Source organism: Alligator mississippiensis, unplaced genomic scaffold, assembly GCF_030867095.1.
Source record: "Alligator mississippiensis isolate rAllMis1 unplaced genomic scaffold, rAllMis1 scaffold_123, whole genome shotgun sequence".
NCBI classification, from domain to species: Eukaryota; Metazoa; Chordata; order Crocodylia; family Alligatoridae; genus Alligator; species Alligator mississippiensis.
The window spans coordinates 12,527-20,990 of NW_026775274.1; the positions used below are offsets into that span (position 1 = coordinate 12,527).

Sequence of the window (8,464 nt, forward strand, 5' to 3'; positions counted from 1 at the left end):
TTTTGTGACATTGGTATGCCATGGGTGCATGAGCATGTAGCACTGATTGTGTGACAAGTGTGTTCTAGCAAATGCAGAACAAAGCCCTGGGCCCGTGGAGCTGGGGACTCATGCTCTCCTCTCTCTGACTGAGGGGAGATGCCGAGAGGAGGCAAACTCCCCATGAGAGCTGTTCTGCTCCGGGCTTTCTCTCCTTTTAACTCCACGATCATCAGATGAAGTGCAAACATATTTCTGAGTGAGCTCCAATCCCACTACCAGAAATCAGCAGGAGAGGACAGAGAAGAGACAGTCAACTCCACCTGGAAGAGAGATGCTTGGCACAGGCTGCTCCAGAGCCCAACGGGAGGGGAATTGGACAGTGAGAATGAAGAGGACAGTGACATAACCGGACCCAATGACAGTGAGGAGGTCGGCAACAGGATCAGCAGCAGTGGGAGTGACAGCAACATCGACAGCAAAAAGGACAGGGAATCAACTGAGATTTTAAACCCTAAAGGGTTTCTTTGGACCAAAGGACTATGGTAGCGGGTGGATGTATGGAGCCACAGGGGAATGGGTGTATTTTTTTGTAACACGTGCGTGGTTCTTCTTGTGTGATGAAAGGTTTATGATGGAGGATGAAAGGTTTGTGATGGAGGATGAATATATTTAACTTTATATATTAAATCAGATCAAGTGTAGTCCTTTGCTTACCTGGCAGGGGAAACACCATGACCATGCAGGCAGTTTTCCTAGTTGCACCGGGGGACAACCACTTTCCTGGCATGGGGTAGTACCCACAAAGGTAATGCATCATTAATCTCCAATTTAGCTGCTGGAGTGGGGAGATCTTGGCTTTATGTCACTTTATGGACATGGGAGACTCCTGCCAAGCTTGCTCCTGTGGCCATATGGCTGAGGGCAAGCAAAACTCGGGGGCATCCAAACCCCAGCATGTAGGATGCCCCTCAAAGGAGTTGGGGACATCTGAAGTCCCAGATGGGGCTGGAGGATGTTTGCCGGTAGTCAGGTCACTTATGGTTCTGCACAGACTCACGGATTTGGAGTTGATTTGGCTGGTTTGGTTTGCAACATGGGGAATTTTTTTTTTTTTTTTAAATCTCCCTCCTCTTGCCCTGGGGCCAGTGAAGGATGACTGCAAAAATCAATACAGAAAAAGGGAAAGGAACAGCCAAATGCCCAGTCTGTAGCACAGACACCACACATGCAGGCGTCTGCTTTGTCCATCCAGCCCCTCTTGGGCTCCCACGTTCTCGGATGATTTTAATCACTGCAGGTCAGGATCCCCCCAGCACCCAGCCCAGCAAAGGAGGGAGTTGAATGGAAAGCAGGAGCTCAAAAAGGGATTTGGGGTCCTTGTGCAAGCAAGACAAAGAAACAAACACGCCAAAGGTGGCTCAATCGCTTCCCCATGGTGACATTTCCCCTCTTTTCCAATGCAGGCTGTTTCTTTCAGTTCTGGCTAGGGCTTATTGATCAGCTTTGGGCCATGGCATTGAAGAGCTCCCAAAACCTCTGGCTTGTTTCTCCTTGGAATGAACTGGAATGGAGGGAAGAGTCACCATCACCTTTTCTTTCCAGGGGCCTCACCAGGTACTTTGCTAACTCAAGCATTGGTGGTTCAATGGTAGAATTCCTACTTGCTATGTAGGAGACCTGGGTTCAATTCCCAGCCAATGCAGGTGAATACAATGTGTGTGTTAGCAAACTGAGCTAATCCTTGACAAGCATGCTCATTTGTTGCAACTTTCTATTATTCTTTGAATTAAAAAAATTTTTAAAAAAATCCAACAGATATTTCAAAGCAAACATGGCAGAGTAAATCCGCAATTTATTTACGTTATTGATTCCTTTCTGAAACTTCTGCATTTTATTTATGATTCATATGCAGATATAGACACAACTAGCAGCACTAATATTGTGTGACTCCATTAAAAAAAATCTGATGGCACCCCAGAGTGCCCAGTCACCCTGGCTGAGATTTACTCCTCTAGGTTATTTCAACAGCACGGAGAGCATGCTACAAATGAAAAACAGCAGAACAAAAGTGCAACCTTCACCCCATGCCTTGTCCAGCAGGGAAAATGAAAGGTCCAAGAAAGAGAAACCCCACATATTTAATACCTTAATTTTATTTCAGTCTTCACAAAAAAGGTTTGCTGTCCATTGAGAAATACATTTGGCAGAAAGAGAAGGGGAGGAGAGAATGAGAGGGAAGTTCAAAGCTGGATGCAGCACCCTGGACATTAAATCCTACATTTCATTTCAAAATTGAGTGTCTCCACAGCGCAGCTCTTTCCATCCTGAATGACCTCTCCTTTGCGTCACTGCCCTTTTCTATTTTCTAGCCCCCTTGCCTCCCTTTGCTTTTTTTTTTTTTTTGTCTTCAGCAAAACTCTGGGGATTATTACAGAAAGGGTGTTGACTCTGTACCACTCCCCATGGAGGGATTTTTCACTGGAGTCAGGCATAAGATACCACAAAAGTCCTTTTATACAGAAAGTAACGTTACACCTCGGCAAAGGAGAAGTACTGCCTCCTCCCCTCCTCCCCACCTCAACCACAGAGCAGTCTTCATTTCACAGGATAAATGAGAAACCCCAGGGAGACCCTGTTGTGTGGACATGGGCAGAGATCACTGCAAGGTCTCAAATTAAACCCCGCTGTGCAGCAAAGGACTTGTCAGCACTGCCGCGGGGCTGCCGACAGGAGCAGGTCCCCTCCACCTACTCCTGTCCTGTGCTCACTTCAAATCAAGGCACCGCGGTCACCAGATGGAGGAACTTGAGTCCATGCCCCGAAAGCAAAGAGGCTGAAAACAGGCCAGGGCCACCCCAAGGGGATGGTCGTGTGGCATCTTGCGTAAAGGCCTGGTGGAGAGAAGGGGTGTTGGGGACCTGAGTGGACCTAATCCACCTCCAGCTGTGTGTGCTTTGGGGACAGTGGGCTGGGGAAGTGTTGGTCTTAAAGCTGAGTGTGCTGCTGGAGGGGCTGGGCTCTGTCGCGGGGGTGGGGGGGCAGTACACAATTCTGCCCGGGCTCACCCAAGCCAAGAGCCCTGCGTTAGAAAGGCAAGGCTCTTTGAGAAGATGCAGTATATTTTATTAGACCAGCTGAGTAGTTGGAAGAAAGTTCTTGGCAAGCTTTCAGGCTCAGTCACCCTTCTTCAAGCATAGGAAGTCTCTGCTGGTCTGAGACTCCAAGGAGTGAGAGAAGCTATAAGTGTGGCAGGATGTCGGTGAAAGTGTAAATAGGGAGAAATTAGAAAGATAAAAGGTAAAACAAGGTAAAGGTGTTTGCAGCCTGCTCTGGACAGCCCCGGACACCCCCCACAGCCGCCCTGGGCAGCCCCCTGGACATCCCCTGCAGCCCGGTGGTGCAGCCCAGCACCAGCCGATGGGAGGGAGCATCCAGTCCCCCGGCTCAGCCCCCGGTCTGCCCCCTCCCCACCTCCCCAGCATTGGTCGGGAGCGGGCCGGAGCTGAGCCCATGGGCCCCACACTGCTGCCAGACGCCACCTAAAAGAAGACATGGCGGGGGCTGTTCTCCAAGGGGCAGACACTGGAGCTGAAGGGTGGTTCCACCAGCAGTGGTACCTGTCCCTGTGTGACCGACTTGGGACCAAGTCCCAGCTCCAGGCCCCTCAGGGCGCGCTCGTGTAAGCAGGTCCGAGGCAGGGGGTGTGGTGCGGGCTGAGCCATGAGGTGCAGCCACATCTGGCCAAAGGCTGCAGCCAGCGGGGGCTGCTCCAGTCGGTGCCACCGCTCCACGCCCTGCTCTGCTCCCGTGCCACTCCCACTGCTGCGGCTGCTGCCCCACGGGCAGGCACCAAATGTGGCCCCTGCCAGGTGGGACCTGCCCCCAGCCTGGCGCAGGGCGAAGTGACTGAGTTGGCAGCGCAGGATGAGTGTGGCTGCTGCCCGGATCATACGCCCAGCCTCAGTTCATAGGCGCAGCTCTGAAAAGTGGTTTGCATTGCAATTTGTTCCCTCTCAGGGTCAGGCCTGAGAGACTGGAGGCAGAGTGTTGTTCTGGCGAGGAGTGTGCCCCACGGGGAGTCGGGGTTTGTTGTCTTTGCTAGATTCTGGTGGGCAGGTTGTGGGGTACAGGAGAGAGTTGGCAGGTTTTGTGTTTTGAGCTGTAGGAAGGTGGCTTCAGTTCTGGTGATGAGCTTAGGTGCGTGTTTGACTGTACAAACCACCTTTCAGAGCTGGGCCTATGGACTGCACTTCATCAGCCTCCTGGGCAGTCGGTACAGAAACTCCTGGACTCAATGCACACAGTGGAGCCTGGCACACTGCGCCCGGCCGGACACCTGACAGCCCAGGCACCTCTGCACTTTTACCTGTGCTCCTACACCCCCTTTCCCCCCTACCCCCCACCCAGCCTGTCCCTCCCCCCTGACACCTCCATTTCCATTTTCACTGGCTTTCTCGCCTGCATTGTGGGCCAGGCCAGCTGCTGGCTTCTTTACTATTCCTTCCACCCACGACCCGCTGCAGGTACTTCCTCAGCCAGACAAAGGGGTTTGCAACACTAAAGCGTCCAAAGATACATTTTTTTAAGTACTCCTTTTTTTTCATAATACACATATAGACACAAAAACACAAAATAAGCCGTCACACACCATGAATAACATTGTATGTCCAACACAACACAACACAATACTTTTACTTCTTGCTGTCAATTCCTGTATGAAACGACAGGCTCTGTGACACTTCTGTGTGGGTACCTTTGATGCCGATGCTGATGCTACTGGTGTTGAGCCAGCTGAGTTATTGTACCTGCTGTCAGGTAGAGCGGAGGACCGGGCGTGAGGCTGTAGGGGAGGAGGAGGCCTCAGTGGGGCACACTGCCGTGTTGTGCAGAGGCCCCAGCACCAGGAAGGGCGCACCTTAACACACACACAGTGTCACCCACCCACATCACGAGTTTTGCCTGTCGGCAGCTTGGGGTGCAGGGCCCCAAACGACAGAGTCCCCCCGCGAGACACACACGGCTGGTCCAGCACACACTCAGCCTGGTCTAGGACACACACAGCTGGCAGGCTTTGTGACCTCAGTAAGAGCTGCCACCCCTGCAGGTTTGACCCCCTGTGTTGTAACACACAGCCATGACATGCGTTTGGCTTTCAAGAATTTGGGGTGCAGTTCCCCCAAGCCCCTACACCAATCTTCTTAAAACATGGCACACTTAGTGCTCTCCACAGAGGCTACCATCCCTACCAATTTCATCCAAACTGGACAAAAACAACCAAGTTATAGATGTTCCATTGATTCCCCATTATACCCTGTGGCCAGATCGCCGACCTGGCTCTGAAGCTTCGGAGCCACTTCAGCCGGATCGAGGTGGAAACCCGGTCTGGAGCTCCAGACTGGATCACTGCCATCCTAAGTGGCCAGATCCGAAGCCGGACCGGATCACTGCCGACTCGCACAGCCCTACTGCCGGAAGCAGCGCAGGGGACCCCGCAGTGGGCGGTGTGTTGGAGGGGGCATCTCCTCCCCCCGGTGCAGGGAGTGACCCCGGGTGGAGCTGAGTGCCAGGTCAGTGTCTGCCCACTGCTGCCGTCCCTCCGGCTGCTACGTCTCCTGTGTCTTGTTTCCACAGTTTAACAGATCCAGGTGGAGTCTGCGCTGCCTCCGGAGGGGCCCGGGGAGGAGAAGCGGGAACAGCAAAAAACATGGAGCTACAGGCCATTCACACCTTTCAAACACCTTCATTTCAACCTTGATTTAGCCCATAAACCTGCACTTATTTCACCCTTGCCCAGGCCTTATCTTGCCAGAGCAGAGATCCTTGCTGTGGGGTTGCAAATAGCTGGCATATGAAATGAGACCAGCTTGGCTGCAGCCGGCCAGGGGAAGGGCTGGGATGTGGGTGCTGCTCGTTGCAGGTTGGGACCCCAGTCCTGCCCACTCGAGCACCACAGCACTGGAAAGAGACCTCGGAGTCCCGGCTGATGCAAAAATGAACACGAGTCGCCATGTGACGAGGTAATAACCAAGGCTAACCGCACTCTTTCTTGCATGGGCAGGTGCATCACGAGCAGGTCTAGGGGTAACGGGACTTTAGCCGAGCCCCTGTTACCAAGGGTGCAACTGTAGGCAAAACGAAGTCACAGGTGAAGGCAGGAGAGACACTCACCTCCGGGACAGGCTGCAGCGGGCTGGGGCTCGGGGCGGGCGGGAGCACTGACCTACGGTCTCCCGGCATTATTAGTACTCCAGGAGTCATCACACTTCCCTCGGGGCAGGAGGAGTCACCGATCCGGCCGTACGGATCCAGGAGGAAAGGCAGGAGAGCTCGTGCCCGAGGAGGTGCCCGGCATCGCCGGAGGGGCAGCGGCTCCGGGACAGGCTGCAGGGCAGGGGCAACCCAGAACTGATGCACGCGGCCAGTCCGCCGCCTCCAGTTTAACCAGTCATTGCCTCGCCTGGCCAACCCGCCGCCGCCAGCTAATGAGACGCTTAGCAAGGAGATACATTTGTCTTTAAGTAAAATAAAGACTTCCAACGTTGGAAACAACTAACTGGGTGGTCTGCCTTATCTTAACCCACTCCTCAGGGAAGAGCATCCTTTCATTTCCCCTTCTTCTTACTTGAGGCAGGGGAGTGCTGAGCAAGACGGGGCGGACGGCAGACTCGCTCCTTCAAATACTTACAAGTATCATCCAGAAGACGGTAGAGATCTGGCTCGGAGATTTCCAGAGAGAGCGTTTCAGATGGATCAGACTCTCTCCCGGTGTCCTGGTGCTTGGGCCATGCTGGAAAAATGGCTTCTTCTCCTCCTTCTTGGCCCAGGCCCTTGTATCGCCTGTCTGACCTCAGCAGCCCAGTCCAATAGACGCCAGCAGTGTTGGCAACTAGCAAACCAATATAAAAAGCATCACTGATTACCTGGGCAGAGGAGCAGGGGCTTTTCCTTCCCCCGCTCAGGTGACCAGAGGGACCGCACCCTCGGCACCAGGCTTTTGTCACATAGGCAGGGAGGAAAATCCCCCTCCCTTAGGGATTCGACCCCAGTGTCCCAAGCTGACCAGGACAGGTTTCTGGAGAGAGACACAGACGGTGGCATTTCTGCCACACTCCCAGTATGTCCCAGTGTCCTGTTAGGTTCCCCTATCACCATTGCCCCCCTCCCCATGTCTCGAAGCATCCTGAAGTGCCTCCGAGCAGCCTGCGCAGCGTCCAAGTCTCGTGCTGGGCCGGCTGTCACCAGGGTGTCGCTGCATCGCTCTGCTGTAGCTCATTTCCACTGCACTTCCACATTTGGGGCCCAGACCTTGGCTCCTGCCCTCGGTGAGTCCCGTGCTGAGCACCCTGCAGGCCTCTGTCTCTACACATTGCAGCTCTAGAGTGGCCTGCCAGAATACTGGGAGGCACTGGGGATACTGGGAGACACACACCCTCCCCTTCCCCCACAGGATGCCCACCCAGGTGCCTGTCCGCACCCCCAGGGCTGGGCCAGGCAGGAGCAGGGCTGGGCCTTGCCTCGCTCCTGGCCACATGCATCCCTGCTGCAGACCCAGGCTGTGCCCTGCCCTGTGCTGCCTCCACCTGCCATCCCAGGTCCCGGAGGCACCTCCCACAGGGGCCAAACCCAGGACTGGGGCAGGGCTGTGCTTGTGGGCCACAGGCTGCAGGGCCCAAGGCAGGGCCCTGGCACTGGGGAACAGGACCATGTTTCAGGGGTCACAGCTCTCCTGGCTCTGGGACAGCCGCAGACCCAGCTCAGTCCCTGGCACCAGCATTGCCACGGGGTCCATTGTCAGGGCCAAGGGGCTGGGGGGCACTGGGCCAGTTACCACCATGGCCAGCAGTGCACAGTGGGACAGCTGCATCCTGGGGGGAGAAGGGCTGTCACAGAGGACCTGGGCACCTGGACAACCCCGATGCCCAGAGAACCCAGTTGTCTCAATACCCTCCCAGGATCTCCCATTAGCTCCAGTGCTCTCCCAGTGCCTACCATTATCATCCAGTGGGTCACAGTACCTGCCTAGGGACCCGCGTTACCCCCATGCCTCCCAGTATCCCCCAGTGATTCTCAAATGAGAAACAGAGCAAGAGCAGACACAACCCTTGATCCCCTCTTTGAGGAGGGGGTGACACTGAGTGGGGCCCTGCTGACACAGGCACGTGTCTGGGTCCCTTTGGCCATGGTGCATCACAGGGAAAAGGATGTGGAGCTGTTTCTTTCTCCCCCTCAATCCCTGGGGCAGCAACTGGCTGCGGATCAGGATCCTCCTGACTCTGCCCATCAGAAGTTCCCACGGGCCAGCAGTGATGGGCACCAGCACAGACTGTGATGGAGGCACACAGGCAGTATCTGGCCCAGTACAGTGGAGATGTTGGGGTGAAAAGGGACTTTGACATCAGTTTGATCTGGATCAGTGCTTCCCATCCAGGTGTGGTGAGCTCCTTAGCTCTGGTAGATGTGCAAACACCTATATGCGATTCAC

The 8,464-nt window shown here is 54.6% G+C and overlaps 1 non-coding gene across 1 annotated transcript; it reads left to right on the forward strand.

Annotated features, from left to right (window-relative positions):
• Window positions 1–1,613: 1,613 nt before the first annotated feature.
• Window positions 1,614–1,684, forward strand: TRNAS-GCU (transfer RNA serine (anticodon GCU)). The gene has a single exon. It is a non-coding gene; the product is annotated as a tRNA-Ser (tRNA).
• Window positions 1,685–8,464: the final 6,780 nt, after the last annotated feature.